This window comes from Vulpes vulpes, chromosome 12 (assembly GCF_048418805.1).
Source record: "Vulpes vulpes isolate BD-2025 chromosome 12, VulVul3, whole genome shotgun sequence".
Lineage (NCBI taxonomy): Eukaryota > Metazoa > Chordata > Mammalia > Carnivora > Canidae > Vulpes > Vulpes vulpes.
This window is the reverse complement of record NC_132791.1, coordinates 87927784-87944984: the sequence shown is the minus strand read 5'-3', so window position 1 is coordinate 87944984 and position 17201 is coordinate 87927784. Positions and strand designations below refer to the sequence as shown.

Below are 17201 nucleotides of genomic sequence, written 5' to 3'. Positions count from 1 at the left end.
AGGAGGAGGGGAGGAGGAGCAGGAGGAGGAGGAGGAGGAGGAGGGCCAGGAGGAAGAGGAGGAGGAGGAGGAGGAGGGGAGGGGAGGAGGAGCAGGAGGAGGAGGAGGAGGAGGAGGAGGAGGAGGAGGGCTAGGAGGAAGAGGGCCAGGAGGAAGAGGAGGAGGAGGAGGAGGAGGGGAGGAGGAGGGCCAGGAGGAGGAGGAGGAGGGGAGGAGGAGGGCCAGGAGGAGGAGGAGGAGGGGAGGAGGAGGGCCAGCAGGAGGAGGAGGTATGGTGTCCCTTGGCAGCTCCGTGCGCGCTGCGGCGGGGGCAACGGGAGCACGGGGTACCAGTTGCTCAACACTTTACCAGTTTGCACTGCTCTTTCTTCTCTCTCCGGTGAATTTCCATTTTGAGGGAACAGCTCCGTAGAGGAAAGGTGTGGTGGGGTGGGGGGGCGGGGGGTGCTGGAAGGTCCAGGGCGGGAAATCCAGGGCGGGGCGGGGGGTGCCTGCCGGGGTGGAAATAAGAACCGGCCCCGCTTGCGGCCCGGCCGCTGCCCCCTGCTGGGGCGAGCCCGACGCGCGGGTGCGGAGCCGGCGAGGGGGCGTGTGCGCGGCCGCTCCTCGGGGGGGGGGGGGGGGGGCTGGTCCCCTCGGAGCCCCGCGCGCCCGGGCCCCTGCGCACCGGGGAGGAGGGGTCCCCGCCCCCGCCCCCGCCCCCGCCCGCCGGGCCCGGCCGTTGCCATGGTGACGCAGGGTCGGCGGCTCCGCGCAGTGGAAACAAAGCGGCCCGCCCGCTCCGGGCCGAGCTCCTCCCCCGCGGCGCCTCCCTCCCTCGCTCCCTCCCTCGCTCCCTCCCTCGCTCCCTCCCTCGCCCGGTCCCTCCGGGTCCCGCCGCCGCCGCCGCCGCGGGCCAGGTAAGGCGAGCGCGCCTGCGGCCGGGGAGGGCTGGGGCCGCGCCCCCGACGCCCCGGGGCCTCCCCGCGCCTCCCGCGCCCCGACGGCCGCCGAGCATCCCGGGCGCTGCGCGGGGCCCGCGGCTCCCACCCTGGGGACGCGCCTGCCTCCCAGCCGGTCCTGTTTGAGGACGGGGCGGGACGGGGAGGCTCGCGGGGGCTAGAAGCCACACGTTTCTTTTTTTTTCTGCAGTTTCTGGAAAGTGAGCCCATACTTCGGTGCCCACGACCCGAAGCCCTCGGGTGCTCCCGAAGTTCGTTCGGATTTCGAGCCCCGCCGCCTTTGTGGAAGGTGCAGTTACACCTGTAGGGGGACGGGGAGGGGAGCCCGCGTTTCCCATCCAGGCAACGACCCGAGCCGGTGCAGCAGCAGGACCGTGGGGGCAGGTGCAGGTGCTCGGCGCGGGCGTCCTTGCTGCCTTCTCTGGGAGGTTTCGTGTTGGTGCTTGAGGGAGCTGCAGCATGCCCGGCGTTGCTCTGTGCGAGGACGTGGTCCAGAGCCCCTCTGGAGGCAGGTAGCCGGGCGGTGTTTGCACCTGTGTTGGGAGGGCAGGGACAGGGTTGGGATGCTGTTGCCAAGGGCGCGTGGGCCCTGGGTGGGGATGTGCCAAGTTAGGGTCCATCGCTCCTTTTCTCAGCGGGCCCCACGCCTTGCTGATCCTTTCGTGGTACTTAGTTTGTTGCAGACACAAAGAATGAATTAAAGAGAACGATTGTCGAGACTGTCTGGTGGCTACTTAGATATACCATCTTGGGTGTGATAATGTGAAAGACGGCAGTATCCCCTTTCAGAAGCAGAGGTTTATCAATCCGGAAGGAAATAGTACATCAGTGTCACTTACTTTAATTGGGGAGAGAGGTCGGCTGGTAACTGGAAAATGATTCCACTAATTGTATTCTCGATTTAGCAAAATAATACACAAGTTGGAATAGGTCAGTCAGACAACATTACATGGAATGCAAGAAATGATGTTTGCCAAAAGGTAGTTCGTGGAAGAAAAAAAAAAACCAATGGCACGGATCATTTTGAATTGGAGTTAAGTTGATTAGAATTATGGCTATTAAAGCTACTTAAGGTGCCAGGCATAAAGTGATTATCTAATATACCTCTTCTCTCTTTTGGGATTGCAACACCTGTTAGCCGGCTGATTACTAGGTTTCTAAGTCAGTTTGTATTTGCCGGCAATTTTAAGTAATGCTACTTCATGAGAAGATTGTACTGAGAACTAAAGGATTAAGTTGCAACAACATTTTGCGGATTATTTCACAATTGGGTTTGTTTCTAAACTGATTTTACCTGTACAGCCATTCACAGATGCTCTGTTAAATACTCTTTGATGGTGGTAATGAATGGTACATTGATTAAAATGAAGTAGATCTGCTTTGAGAAGGTAACCAGGAGAGAAAATAAATATTTTCTCATTTAAGCATGAAAGACAGAATATTGAAGCCTAGGCATATTAAATAGGCACAGAATGTAGTTTCATGTCTTGTAGTAGAAATAATTATTTTTGTGCTCGGAGGTACCAAGAATACAGCTTCATTCAAATATTTGTTAGCAAATCCAGTATTAGGTGCAAGGACTCTGAACCTGCTCTTCAGCCAGATGGAACCCTCCCTATGGGTTCTAGCCCAAACATTTACATTGTGGAATTTGTATTTCTGAAGAGTGGAGTTGTCCAGTGTTAATTCAGCACAATAAGGACTCATGTGTTGCCTTTGCTAAAGGCACAAGGTTCAATAGAGTGTGGCATTTTTAAAGCTGTCTCTTTTTCTGCCAAGAACTAAAGTCAGTAAACATCAGGAATACACAGTCATGGACTGCAGGCATCAGTTTGTAGTGATTTATTTACACAAGCTCTCAAGCATGAAATGGAGCTTTTATCAGTGCAGTAAAGAACAATCATTTGGCATGTTCATATATGTTGCTGGCTTTTGGAGGTATGTGCATACCAAGATAATAAAAGAAAAAAAATAACTCATTTCCTCAGTATCTTAGGAAGTGCAAAGGAAGAGTGTGCTTTATGGCCTTGATTTTGATTAGCCACCTGGTGGAAGTAGAGACCAGCACAGCACATCCTCAGGTGTAAAAAATCCTAAATTGTCACTCTCGATTTTTCACAGTAGTGTGAGTCTTCTGCAATTCTAGGCTTAAAACTCTTAATTTTATAAGGGAACACTGGTCCTAGTTTTGGGGATAAGTTGTCAAAAATGGTCTGATAATTGTAATCACAGCCATTATTGTCCCTGGAAAATTCTGCAACTTCACTTAATCAAGCCGGTCCACGATTGTGAAACAAGCCACGAAAGGTTCTCGGTTAAGTTAGGATTAACATTTATATTTGTGCCGTTGAAAGTCGGTTGTTTTGTAACCATCTGAGCCTGCCTGGCAGCATAAGGCCACTGAAGCCTTTATTGGCGGTTTCTGGGTCAGCGTTCTCTTGCAGTTTCTAGTTGCCCTGTGCTAACATGCTGCCTGGTTGGTAATTTGGCATCGAGTACAATGTGTTGTGGCATTTATAAAAGTACATTTGTGAAGGCTGATAGTTTTTTTTTTTTTTTTTTTTTAATGATTTCTCCATTTTCAAAACATGTAGGCTCAAATTTGTGGCTAGGGAGAGAGTAATATGGCCCCTGAGACCTCGAGGAAAAATGGCATAAATAGAAGGTTAAGTGACCTGCTGTGCAGGGTGGGTGGCTGTTGATCATAATGATGGCGCTGACACAAGGCATAGGAGACAGCATGGCACTGATCACAGGAAGTGGTTTTCTTGTGACATGGATTATTAATAGTGACTGGTGGAGATTGAGAAATATTTGGGCATATGTTTCATTTTTTGTGCTCCCAGTGAATATGAAGATAAGATGTCTTCACCATTTTATAAATCACAAGTGGTTGGGGAAAATATATACATTTATACTGTCTGGCACTTGATGGGAGTGTTATAAATACAATTCAAAGTTAATGATTGATTTCCTTACCTGTCAGTTATTGGTAACGATTTTGTTTTGGATATCAGGCAACAAATGTGTATCAGGTGTTTCCTTCTGTATATTCTGTATTGCTTGATCAAAGTCTCATCTGAGATCTTAGGGTGAGGAATTACTTGTTTCCAACTCTCATGATTATTTCTCTTATCTATAAATCGTTATATGTGAAATCCAAGTATTCTCCATTGGCCTGGTTTTTAGCCTTCTCTTTTCTTATGGGGAAAGTTAATTCCTTAATCTCCTTAAATAATTTTATATCCCCAGGGCTTTAAAAAAAATATGATTTGGTTAATTTGTTATTCAACCAGAAGAATATCTGAAACTTTGTTTATAGTGGTGTGCATTAAAAAAAATAGCGCATGTTATAATCTCACATTTTGGACGTTTACAGAGTTGTGAGGTGATTAGGAAAATTTCGGATCCTGTAGGGTGATGAATTGTACAAGTGTCTTACATTAGATCCCCTGCTTCTCTACCTTGTAATAAGTTGAAGTGAAAACCAAAGAACCATGAGGTGGAGTCTTCAGTGAGTTAAAAGATGTTAAAAAGGGAGTTTAGTACATGCTGAAAGGCTGTAGGGCTACATGGTCCCAAGGATAAGAAGGAAAAAGACTCTGATGACCTTAATAATGTCTTAATCACTTTATGGTCCAAACTCCGGAAGCGGTCACCAGAGGGCTGTTTCCATGCTTTTCAGAGGGCCGGTCCTGGTCACTTACCCCCACCTTTTCTCCTGACTAACCTAAAAGTGACTCCCTTGAACTGTGGCTAAGTGCACTCTGAATATTATAAACCACAAATTAAGGTATGAGCGCAAAGGTTTGCTGCCTGGGTGTATTACGTAATCTAATTGGTCAGGGTAGACCAGTTAGATAATCAAGACAGTAATGGAACTAATATATTGGTTGTATTTACATGAAAAACTGTGTTTCTAAGGATCAGTCCTCCTTCCCTTTCTTTTATTTTTCATGAGAGACACACAGAGAGAGGCAGAGACATAGGCAGAGGGAGAAGCAGGCTCCCCATGGGGAGCCCGATGTGGGACTCAACCCCAGGCCCCCGGGATCACGACCTGAGCCAAAGACAGGTGCTCCACCACTGAGCCACCCAGGTGCCCCGAACCTTCTTCCCTTTCTTATAACCATAGTCATTGAATGGAGATGTAGCATTTTACACAGTTTCATCGCCCTGTGACATGTCAGGCATAATTACATTGAAGAACAGATGCTTACTCAAACTCTTGAATTGTAAATCTACAATAAAAGGTTTGTGTGTGTTCTTCTCTGGCATTTCCTCTTGTTACATATGGTTTCTTCAGACCTTGTGTAGTATGATTGCAGTTTTATCTTTTTTTTTGTCAATCAATCAAACCCTCTCTAGTGCTTCGTACGAGCCAGTTTTGTTCTATGCATGGCACAACTAGTAGCTTATTTAAACCTCCTGAGAACCGTATGGGGTGGGTACTTTGGTGAGCTTCAATTGAAGATGGAGAAAACTGATGTGATCGTTCTCTGTTTTATTGACCTAAAGGTCTACAAAACATACCAGGATCCTAGTGCTTTTTATGTGAAGGAATGCAGGAAGCTTTGCTTTTTTTCATGTCACTGATGTGTATGTGTGTATGTTTGTTGAAAGTGTGGAAATAATGGCACTCATTGTTAATGGCATGTGGGCTTTTTTTCTCATTTTAATGATAAGAAACAAAGCCCAAAATCATAAAACAAGCATTTCTTCATAGCATATTGTGATATGCACCAGTGTTCTTTTCTGTATATAGAGACTAGGGAGTGCCTGACTGGCTCAGTTGGTAGGGCATGTGATTCTTGATCTCGGAGTTGTGAGTTCTGGCCCCATATTGGGTGGAGAGATGACTTAAAAATAAATCTTTAAAAAAAAAAAAAAAAAGAACTAGAACAGATTGATTTACAAAAAAGCTACTTTCTGAAGATATTTGTCCTTTCACTTATTATTTGTATTCAATATTAAAAAGAATACATATTTTTGATGGTGTTAGCTTGCTATATACATGTAAATACGTCTTTTGAATGTTTGTCTATTTTGCATTGCCTTTTGTGGGCTATCCTTAATCTGGGCTCACCTGTCCTTAGCTAACTTCTTGCCCTAAGGGCTAAATGATACTCCTTTTTTTTTTTTTTTACTCTCTTCCAAGAGAATTTTGTGTATGCTTAAAAAAAAAAAAACAATTTGGCATGTTGTGTTGAAAAAAACATATCTGTTTTCTTGTGCTAGACTGTAAGCTTCTGAATAACAAGAGTTAAGTCTTAACTCATTTCTAAAAATAAGGTAGGTACAAGTATGCTTTTTTTTTTTTTTAAGATTTTATTTATTCATGAGAGACACGGAGAGAGAGAGAGAAGCAGAGACACAGGCAGAGGAAGAAGCAGGCTCCATGCAAGGAGCCTGATGTGGGACTCGATTCTGGATCTGGAGATCATGCCCTGAGCCAAAGGCAGATGCTCAACCGCTGAGCCATCCAGACGTCCCACAAGTATGCTTTTCTTAATTGAATACTTAAAAGATTTTTTATGTGATATAAAATTACTACAGTTTATTCTAATTCCAAAGTCAGTAGTGAGGGCTTTTAAAAAATCAATTTTAGGGCCTTAGGAAACTGATTCAAGTTTAATGTATCATTAGGGCACTATAAAATTAATCTAAGCTTTTAGTTATTTAAAATACAGCATTAAAAATCATATACCACAATTCTGTTTCAACTAATATGGATTTCTGATATTCATGTCTCAAAGGTTATATATAAAAAGCATAAAAAATAGTAGCTAGCTTGTTGTATGAGGACTGGGTGTTGTATGTCAAGTGTTCAATCACTAAATTGTACTCCTGGAACTAATATTATACTGTATGTTAACTCACTAGAATTTAAAAACTTAAAAGATAGTATCTAGCTTAATTTTATACTAGCAATTATGATAAGCTTTTGATTATTCCAGTCAAGGAGCAGAAAAATGGATCTCTGAAAATCATTTACATTTGTTCTTACAATAATTTCAGTGTTTTCCTCCTTTTCTCTTCCACTACTCTGTGTAAAATGATTAAGAGTGATTAAGCATTTTAACTTGAGTGGTCTTAATTTTTAAAGGTTTTATTTATTTGAGAGTGAGAGGGAGAGAGAGAGGGAGAGAGAGAGCACAAGCAGGTGGAGGGGCAGAGTGAGAAGCAGATTCCCCACTGAGCAGGGAGCCTGATGGAGGGCACTTGGTACCAAGACCCTGGGATCATGACCTGAGCTGAAGGCAGACACTTAACTGACTGAGCCACCTAGGTGCCCATCAGTGGTCTTTTCTTCTCTCTTTCTCTCTCTCTTTTTTTTTATTTTTAAGATTTTATTTATTTATTAGAGAGAGAGAGAGTGCATGTGAGCGATCGCATGAGCATAAGCGGGAGCAGAGGGAAAGGGAGAAGCAGACTCCTCACTGAGTGGGGACCTGATGTGGGACTCGATCCCAGGACCCCAGGATCATGACCTGAGTTTAAGGCAGATGCTTAACTGACTGAGCCACCCAGGCGCCCCCTCAGTGATCTTTTCTTATTTAAGCTACGTGAAACGATTAAGAGACAAGTGTCCATAAAAGCAAGTAATGAAGCAGAGTTCTGTAGGTTCTTTTAATAAATATTGTAATAGCTACCAGTTATTGAGCACTTACTTGGTGCCGAGTAATCTATAATAATCTATAACGTATACTATACAAGCAATCTCTCTTGATTTTCAGAGTAACTCTTGTTTCCTCACTCTTGTTTCCTAGCAGCCATAAGATGCTAATAAATAGCTTATCTAGGTTGCATAGAGGTGGTAAATTTAAATATATGATTTGTGTGACTAAATCACAAGCTGAAGTTGACCAGGATTGCTTTGCTAATTATGGGCAAAGACTGTTTCCTGCTGCCGTAAAGACGCTTTTTGCTGATGTGTGCTTTGGGAAGAGAGGCCATTGAGGACTGCCAGGTGGGGCAGGTTCAGAATGGTGGGTGTGGTCCATTAGAGGAAGGGGGAGTTCTCAGGAGAAAACCAAGAAAAATATATCCTTGCTTATGCTTACCGCTGCAGACACCAGGTGGGGTTTTGGGGTAGAAGGAGAGGTGAATACTTTCTCTCAATCTAAATTAACTTTTAGAGTTTAAAACAAAATTAAGTGGAGTTATATTCTATTTCCTGAATTTATTTTGTTTTATTATATGAAATGAAAAAGAACTCTGTACCCATCCCATACCTCAGGGTGGACTCCTCCGAGGGTCAGAGCAACATGTTCTCCATCACATAGGGAGAGGTCCTTGTCTTAGGATGCTGGAGGTCTGGATGAAGTTAGATGCCTTGTTCTTTGAGCATACCAAGCCCCATCTGGTTGCCAAACCTTAGCACAAATGTCTGTTTTGCTGGGACTGCTTGTTCTCCAAATAGTAGTGTGACTAACCCTATTGTTTCTTTCAGGTCTGTATGCTGATGTTATCAGAGTGGCCTTCCCTAAACACTCTATACAAAATTGTGATCTTTCTGTTTCCAGGACTTTCTCCTCCCTTATCTGTTCTTTTCTACATTACTATTACCACCTGGCACATCATGTAAACAAAAAAGTATATATGTTTGTCTTACTCTTCCATTGTGTAAAATTCCATAAAGACAGTGGCTCTTTTTTTTAATTAAAAAAATTTTTTTTTACTTTTTAATTTTTTGCTACGGAAGTTTTAACCTTGAGAATATGTCCGGAACATAGTAAATGCTCAATAAACACTTCTTGAATGAATAAAATAATCTTATTCATTCAAGTTTCTGGTAGAGGGGACCAGTCTTAGGAAAACCCTGGAATATTATAGGAAAGTCAAGCCTCTGTCTGCTTAATGTGGTCAACTGGTTGTCTCTGTAGCTTATTAAGTGATCCCAGAGAAAAGCACAGAAAATGTCATCCTCTATTCTAGTGAACAGATCAGAATTACTGAGTTGGTGAAACTTGAGACCTCTGTAATCACTGAGACATCAACACTTCCATGGCAGAAACTTTTTCAAATGGGTAGAGAGCTGTTAATAATACCTTTCTATTTTAATTGTTTTGTTGAAGTCTTAAAAAAAAAATGTATCATGTAGTCCCCTTCTCTTCTCAAAGACTTTGTAAAAATGAATATAAACTATTTGGAGATAATTTTTGAGCCCTTGCTAATGTTAATATGAATTAGAATTTCTTATTGCAATTGTAGGGTGAAGAAATAAAAAGGAAAGCATGAGAAGTCCCCTGCTCTATAAGCTTGAATTAACAGTTTGCTTGTAGATATTCAAATACTACTGATAATGATAAGCATCCCAACAGCTGGAGGCTGCAAAATCAAGTCAGTCTAACCGTTTTCTGATTTATGTATTTTTTTAAAAAACTAAGTGTATTTTGGGGGAGAGGGGTTGCCAAGTGGTGCTTTAGCAAAGATTTTCATGGTCTCTTAATCAGTGACAAGTTGACAGGACTATAGAAACTACAAAACACTCCCCCATTCCCTGGGATTTAAACAATTCTGTTTGTTGTATCTGATGCATCTTTGTCACTTATGAACGTTTTCTTTTTGAGCTTGTATCCATGTCTCTGAGAAAGAGGATAGACGTATCGAAGATCATTAAGTCAGCTCTTAGGAGCTAAAAAATGTGCGGTCTGACTTACTTGTTCATGGTGCCTCCATTGCAGGGACATAAAGAACCTGGACTTCTAGTAGTCAGATCTGTGCTGGATCCTGGCTTTGCATTTAGTATCTTACAACTGGTACCAGGCTATTGGTGGGAAGTACTTAGATTTAACTCTACCTCTGAAGAGAGGGCCGAGATGGAATAATTTGGAGAATTTGGAGAACAAATACATTTGTTGGAATAAGGTAGGAAGTTCTTCCTACTGGTCGATGGTGGTGGTATGAAATTAAATTTAAGGAGCCAGATAATCAGCTCTTTCTGTTAAAACTCCTGTATGCCTAGTTCTGAAGCTGTGAATCTTGTACTTAGCCCATGAGCTTTTGGTTTTAGAAGAGAATGTATTCATTTGGAGAAATGGCACCGGTGCCAGGAGCTCTACCAGGAGCTGGGGGGATCTGAACTGGGCATGGGGTGTGGTGGATTGAGGTAAGAGGACACATGATGGACGGATGGATGCACATAAGGTACACCACATGGATGATGGATAAAAAGCACTTAATAAAGGTAGCCTGATGCTCTTTGGCATCTCTTCCCTCCATCACATGACCTCCCATCTTTCTGCCTTTTCCCCTTAAGAGATGAAGACTAATTACTTGAAGATCACTTTAAATCATTTCTTTAAAAAAAAGAATTCTGGCATTTTACCTTTTTCTTTTCTCAAGGTCTCTATAGTTGTGTTCCAATATAAAGTTGTGAATCCAATATGTAATTATAAAACTACATTGTGAGTCTGCTTAAAAAAATTTAATAGTATAACATATTAAGATGTCAGACAAAAATGATAGTGGCAGTAATATCTTAATAAAATAAGGATTTCTTATTAAACTAAATCTACAAGTAAATTTTCATCAGTTGATGTGCATTATAAGACATTTTTCATGTAGTAGATTTTTTTTAAAGACAGCAATTTAGTGAAATCAGGTCAGAAATAAGAACAGATATGATTAAATTGTGGGATTTAGGTTAACTATGTTATAGTAGCTCCTTTTCTAAAATTATTACTAATTGGATACATTTTTATCTTGTTTTTTATACCTTATTTGATTTTATTATTATGGAATAATTCTTTAGTAATTCTTTTTTTAAATTTGGCTTTTGTTTTTGCTCTAACTTGATGGGCATATTAATTTCATTGTGTAATATTTGCCTTTGTATTTTTTATACAGCTAATAGTTCTAACATCTTCCTTATCTTTTTGTACTCTGAACTTATCTCATGAGGCTTCTCTCTCTTTTTTTTTTAAAGATTTAATTTTTAAGCAATCTCTACACCCAGTGTGGGGCTCAAACTAACAACCCAGAGACCAAGTTGCATGCTCCACTGACTAAGTCAGGTAGGTGCCTCATAGGGCTTCTTTTAATCCTCATTTGTGCAGTGCTTTCTTCTGCCCCTGGGCCTTTGCATTGGCTACTCCTTCTGTGTGGATGTTTTTTCCTTCTGTCTTCACTTAGTAACTCCTGCTCATTTGTCACATCTCAATTCAGTTGTTACTTGCTTAGTGAAAATTTCCATTGCATTCTTGACCAGATCAGACATTTGTACTCATTCAACAAATATTTATTGAGTGGCCACAGTGGGCCAGCAGAGCTCTAAGCTCTGGGAAAATTAACAGACAAGGTTCCCTTCTTCTCATGCACGTGTGCGTGCACACACACACACACACACACACAAACAGAAATCCAAATAAAAAAGAAAACTAGCAGGGACAAATACAACACAGATAAGTAAGGCAAGTGAGTGGATGCTACCTTAGATTCGGAGGCAAGGTAACATTTAAGCTGTGATTTGAGTGACAAGGGGAGCCTTTATCAGGAGCAGAGCAATTTCAGGCAGAAGGAACAAGTGCAAAGGCCCTGAGGCAGAGAGAAGGCAGGAGAATGGTATGAGACGATGTCACAGAGGGAAGGAGTGGCCAGATTGCTCAAGGTTTTATAATTCGTGGCAAGGACTGGGTTTTCTTCTTTGTGCCATGGGAAGCAGCTGTAGAGCTTTTTGTGGAGGTGGCGATTGGGGAAATGGGAATAATTTGGTTTACATTTGGGAAATATTCTTGCACATAGAGGTTGGGTCATGGGTGAGCAAGAATGGTGGCAGGAAGAATTATTAGGAACCTATTGCAGTAGTCCAGGGTGAAATGTGGTGTACTTATTACAGTTGTAATTTTACATTTATTTATGTGCTCATTTGGTTGATACTGCCCTCCGTGAACTGTAAGCAACATGAGAGAAGAGGCAATTTTTTTCCCCCTCCTTAAAGTTGTATTCTCAGTGTTTATTTGAGAGACTGGCAGCGTATGGGCACTCAGTTGACATGGTACTTGAGTAGCTAGATAAGGTTTATGAGAAACAATGAATAAGATGTAGTCCATATATGTTGGTGTAACTGTCCATTCAGTGTTTTTCTGATATTATGCCTAGAAGATCGAGGAATGCATCATGGCCTAGGAAATTATTACAGTTAACAGGAAAAAGATGTGTGAAGTCGTTAATAGCAAGGGCTTTATTCAGATATTCAGATTAGAATTGCTAGTCCTTCCTCTTACTCGGATAGTGGAAATGTGACAAGCGACATATTAGTGAGTGGAAGGTATTTTCACAAGGAATCTGGGAACGTTTGGTAGTCAAAAATGATGCCATGTTAGTTATAACCATATGTTGTCACTGAAGCCATTGAGATTGTTATGATCTCTAAACCATGGTAATTTATGAGTAGGAAAGTTACTCTGTGTATTTACATCTGAGTATACATAAAAGATGTCTTAGAGCATTTAATTAGAAAAAATCAGACCTGTAACTGTGATTTATTTAAGACCGACCTCACTTACTCTAATGGGGCATTCGAAATGAACCATGATACTGATTTATGTAGTGTTGGTATGGAACTAGCAACATAACGGATTAAATGTTTTCTCTCCTCCTGTCTTTATAGACAATGATGGAAGAGTCTGAAACCTTTAAACAATTTTATTCAGACAGTGGGACACATAATTAGGAAGAGCTTAAAGCATTTTAGAGGTCTAATTTATATCTGGCCTGAGATTCAATTATTCTTTGTTCTGCAGTAAATTTAAATGGTTTGATTATTAACCTCTAGGTCATGGTCGATTGGTCTATAGATGATAGGTTTTTCTGCCAGACTAAATCAGCTTAAAAAAGGAGAAAATTTAGACAGCCCATGTAAAACTCTTGTGTTGTAGAAAGGACAAATTTCTTAGGTAAATGCATCAAGGATTCTGTTGACTTTACTACTTAAGTTTTTCTGTAGGCACTTAATGAATATCCAGCATGTATAAGGCACTGTGCCAGGCACTCATGACCCCGAAGCGAACACCTTGCTGATAGGGTAATGACCAGTTGTTCCACTAGACTGTGATGTGAAGGGCGTGTGATGCCCATGGAAGCACATAGGGGAGGCATCCGAACAAGATTTGGGAATAATTATTATCAATGCTGAATGAAGGATGGCCCCAGCAAGGCCAGATTAGGAAGACCTTAATCTCTGTCCAGAGGGGAGTGAATCATCAGATTTGAGTTCTAGAAAATCTCTCTGGGAGCTGCCTGTAAAATTTTATTTTATTTTTTTAAGATTTTTAAATTTATTTATTCATGAGAGACAGAGAGGCAGAGACATAGGCAGAGGGACAAGCAGCTTCCTCACAGGCAGCCCAATGCAGGACTTGATTCCGGAACCCCAGGATCATGCCCTGAGCCAAAGACAGATGCTCAACTGCTGAGCCACCCAGGTGTCCCAACTATATAGACTTTTTCAAAATCACAGCATTCTTTACCTGTATTGTGTAAAGATACAAGGCAGCATCATTTTTACTTATTTATTTATTTGTTTGTTTGTTTATTTGGTTGGTTGGTCGGTCGGTCGGTTGGTTGGTGGGTCAGTCAGTAAGTAGGCAAGTAGGGTTCATGTTGGAAGCCCAGTGTGGGACTTGAACTCACCACCCTGAGAGTGATACCTGAGGTGATATCAGGCATTGGATGCTTAACCTACTGAGCCACAGGCACCCTAGGATCATTTTTATTTTTATTTTTTTATTTATTATTTAAAAAAAATTTTTTTTAAGATTTTATTTATTTGTTCATGAGAGACAGAGAGAGAGACAGAGACACAAGCAGAAGAAGAAGCAGGCTCCATGCAGGGAGCCGGATCTCCAGGATTACACCCCGGGCTGAAGGCGGTACTAAACTGCTAGGCCACCAGGGCTGCCCCGTTTTTATTTTTAATTAAACTTTGTCATTGAAGATTAATGTGCATCCAGAAAAGTGCACAAGTTGCAGGATGGTAGCTCTTTCCATTTTCTGAAAGTAATCCACCTTTGTAACCACTGCTCACATTAAAACAGAAAATATTATCATTATCCTAGAATCCATTTGTTTCATGCTTTCAGCTGTTAACTCTCACCCACAAGGTGATCACTAGTCTGAATTCTATCACTATTGATCAGTTTTGCCTATTTTAAAACTTGTGAATCTGTTTCTGGAGACTTTCTGTATTCCGTCCTATTGGGCTACTTGTCTAATAAAGTACCTTAATTTTTTTTTAAGATTTTATTTATTTGAGAGAGAGGCAGAGATAGAGCATAAGCAGGGAGGAGAAGGAGAAGCCGGCTCCCCACTGAGCAGGGAGCCCGACTCCAGACTTGATCCCAGGACCCTGGGATCATGACCTGAGCCAAAGGCAGACTGAGCCACCCAGGTTCCCCTAAAATATCTTAAATTATTATAGTCCTGATACCAGATAATGTAAGTCTTTCGATTTTCTTTCTCAATTTCGTTTTGGCCTTTTCTTGGTGTTTAGCATTTACATATAATTTCTAGAATCAGGGATCCCTGGGTGGCGCAGCGGTTTGGTGCCTGCCTTTGGCCCAGGGCACGATCCTGGAGACCCGGGATCGAATCCCACGTCGGGCTCCCGGTGCATGGAGCCTGCTTCTGCCTCTGCCTGTGTCTCTGCCTCTCTCTCTATCTCTCTGTGACTATCATAAATAAATAAAAATTAAAAAAAATTAAAAAATTTCTAGAATCACCTGATCAATGTTCACAAAAACACTGGCTGAGATTTTGATTGGAATTGCATTTGAATCTGTAGATCAATTTGAGAGAGTTGACATTTTAACAGTGTTGGGTCTTCAAATCCATGAACACAGTAGAGCTCTCTGTATGATTAGGTTGTCTTTAATTCCTCAAAGTTTTCAAGTTCTCTCTGTACCATTCTTGCACATCTTTCATCAGGATTCTTTTTGTTGTTGTTGCAAATGATGTCTTTAAAGTTTTACCTCTTAATTTCATGTTGCCTATGTTTGCAAAATACAGTAGATCTTGGTGTATTGACCCAGGTTCCAAGGATTTTGCTACGTTGACTTGTTAGTCTTAATAGTTTCTCTATAGAATCATCCATCCTCACTTAGGAATTTACTCAGCACTTCACTTCCTTCACCATACAGGATTCTAAGAACACTTTAACTCTGTAAAAGCCCCTACTCTACTGTTACTGTCATTTCTTTTAATTTCACACATAAGTACACCACACAATACATTGTTTTGGGCAGTTGATATCTATTTTTGTTTACTATTTCTTTTTTTTTTCACTTACATACAACATGCAGTGCTCATCATAACAAGTGTCCTCCTTAATGCCCATCACCCTATCTAGTCCATCCCCCTACCTATCTCCCTCCATCAACTCAGTTTGTTCTCTGTTAAGAGTTTCTTATGGTTTGTTTCCTGTGTTTTTCTTTTCCCCCTTCCCATATGTTCCTCTGTTTTCCTTCTTAAATTCCACACACAAGTGAGATCATATGATATTTGTCTTTCTCTGACTGACTTATTTCACTTAGTATTATATACCCTCTAGCTCGATCCACATCATTGTAAATGGCAAAGTTACATTCTTTTTGATGGCTGAGTAATATTCCTATATATATATTCCTATATATATTTATATATATACACAATATTCCTATACACACACACACACACACACACACACACACACACACACACCTCACATCTTCTTTATCCACTCATCAATTGGTGGAAATTTGGGCTCTTTCCATAGTTTGGCTATTGTTGATAATGCTGCTACAAATATTAGGGTGCATGTGCCCCTTTGAATTAGTATTTTTGTATCCTTTAGGTAAATACCTGATAGTGCAATTGCTGGATCATAGGGTAGTTCTATTTTTACGTTTTGAGGAACTTCCATACTGTTTTCCAGAGTGGTGCACCAGTTTGCATTGCCACCACCCGTGTAAGAGGGTTCTCCTTTCTCCTTATACTTGCCAACACCTTTTGTTTCTTATGTTGTTAATTTTAGCTATCCTGACAGGTCTAAGATGGTATCTCATCCTGGTTTTGATTTGCATTTCCTAGTGATGAGTGATGTTGAGCATTGTTTCATGTGTCTGTTAGCCACATCAATATCTTTTTTTGGAAAAAGTGTCTTCATGTCTTCCGCCCATTTCTTAACTAGGTTATTTGTTTTTTGGGTGTTGAGTTTGATAAATTCTTTGTAGATGGTGAATACTAACCCTTTATCTGATATGTCATTTGCAAATATCTTCTTCCATTCTGTAGGCTCCTTTTTAGCTTTGTTGAGTGTTTTCTTTGCTGTGGGGTAACCACTATTCTATAACTGCCTTTTCTATGCATTTAATATAAATTCAATCATACAAATGTAGTCTTTGTATCTTCTTTCACTTAGCATTTGAAACGTACAAGTCTTGTCTATATTGTAATATGCATTGATTGGTATTTTATTCCTTCTTATTGCTGAGTAGATTTATATTGTATGGATATACTTTGGTCTGTTTATCCATTCATCAGTTAATGAAAACTTGGGTTGTTTCCAGTTATTGGCTACTCTGAATAATGCTATGACAGTTCATGTAAGTCTTTGTGAAAACCTATGCTTTAATTTCTCTTGGGTAAGAGAGGTAGTGTGGAATTCCTGGGTCACATGGTGTGTGTATATGTTTACCTTTTTAGGAAATACTTAACTGTTTTCCAAAGAGCCTCTAACATTTTATATTCCCACCAGCAGTATATGATGGCTTCAGTTTCTTCATATCATTGTCCAATAGTTATTGATTACGGTCATTATAGTGGATGTGTTGAGTTTAATTTGTGATTTAATTTGCATCTTCCTAATGATTAATGATGTTGAGCACCTTTTTTTTTTTTTTTTTTTTTTTTTTAATTTTTTTTTTTTTATTTATTTATGATAGTCACAGAGAGAGAGAGAGAGAGGCAGAGACACAGGCGGAGGGAGAAGCAGGCTCCATGCACCGGGAGCCTGATATGGGATTCGATCCCGGGTCTCCAGGATCGCGCCCCGGGCCAAAGGCAGGCGCCAAACCACTGCGCCACCCAGGGATCCCCAGTTGAGCACCTTTTTATGGGCTTATTAGCCACTTGTAAGTTTTGTTTGGTAAAATGTCTATTCAGTTCTCTTCCCCATTTTAAAAATTGGGTTGTCTTCTTATTGATTTGTAAGAGTATTTTGTATATTATAGATACAGGCCTTTTATCAGATCTGTGATTTGCAAATATTTCCCCCAAATC

The 17201-nt window shown here is 41.1% G+C and overlaps 1 protein-coding gene across 15 annotated transcripts in view; it reads left to right on the top strand.

Moving 5' to 3' along the window:
- The first annotated feature begins 223 nt into the window (after positions 1 to 223).
- The window catches only part of RNF182 (ring finger protein 182), a 63670-nt gene continuing 46692 nt past the window's right edge, over positions 224 to 17201 (top strand). Inside the window, exons 1-3 of one of the 15 annotated variants that reach the window (XM_072729091.1) lie at positions 234 to 419; positions 1132 to 1449; positions 10873 to 10960. The gene's annotated coding sequence lies outside the window, so the exon portion shown is untranslated. Of the gene's footprint in view, positions 420 to 733; positions 900 to 1131; positions 1454 to 10872; positions 10961 to 17201 lie in introns of those variants that run through there. The other 14 variants (XM_072729094.1, XM_072729093.1, XM_072729096.1 and 11 more) reach the window with 14 other exon arrangements.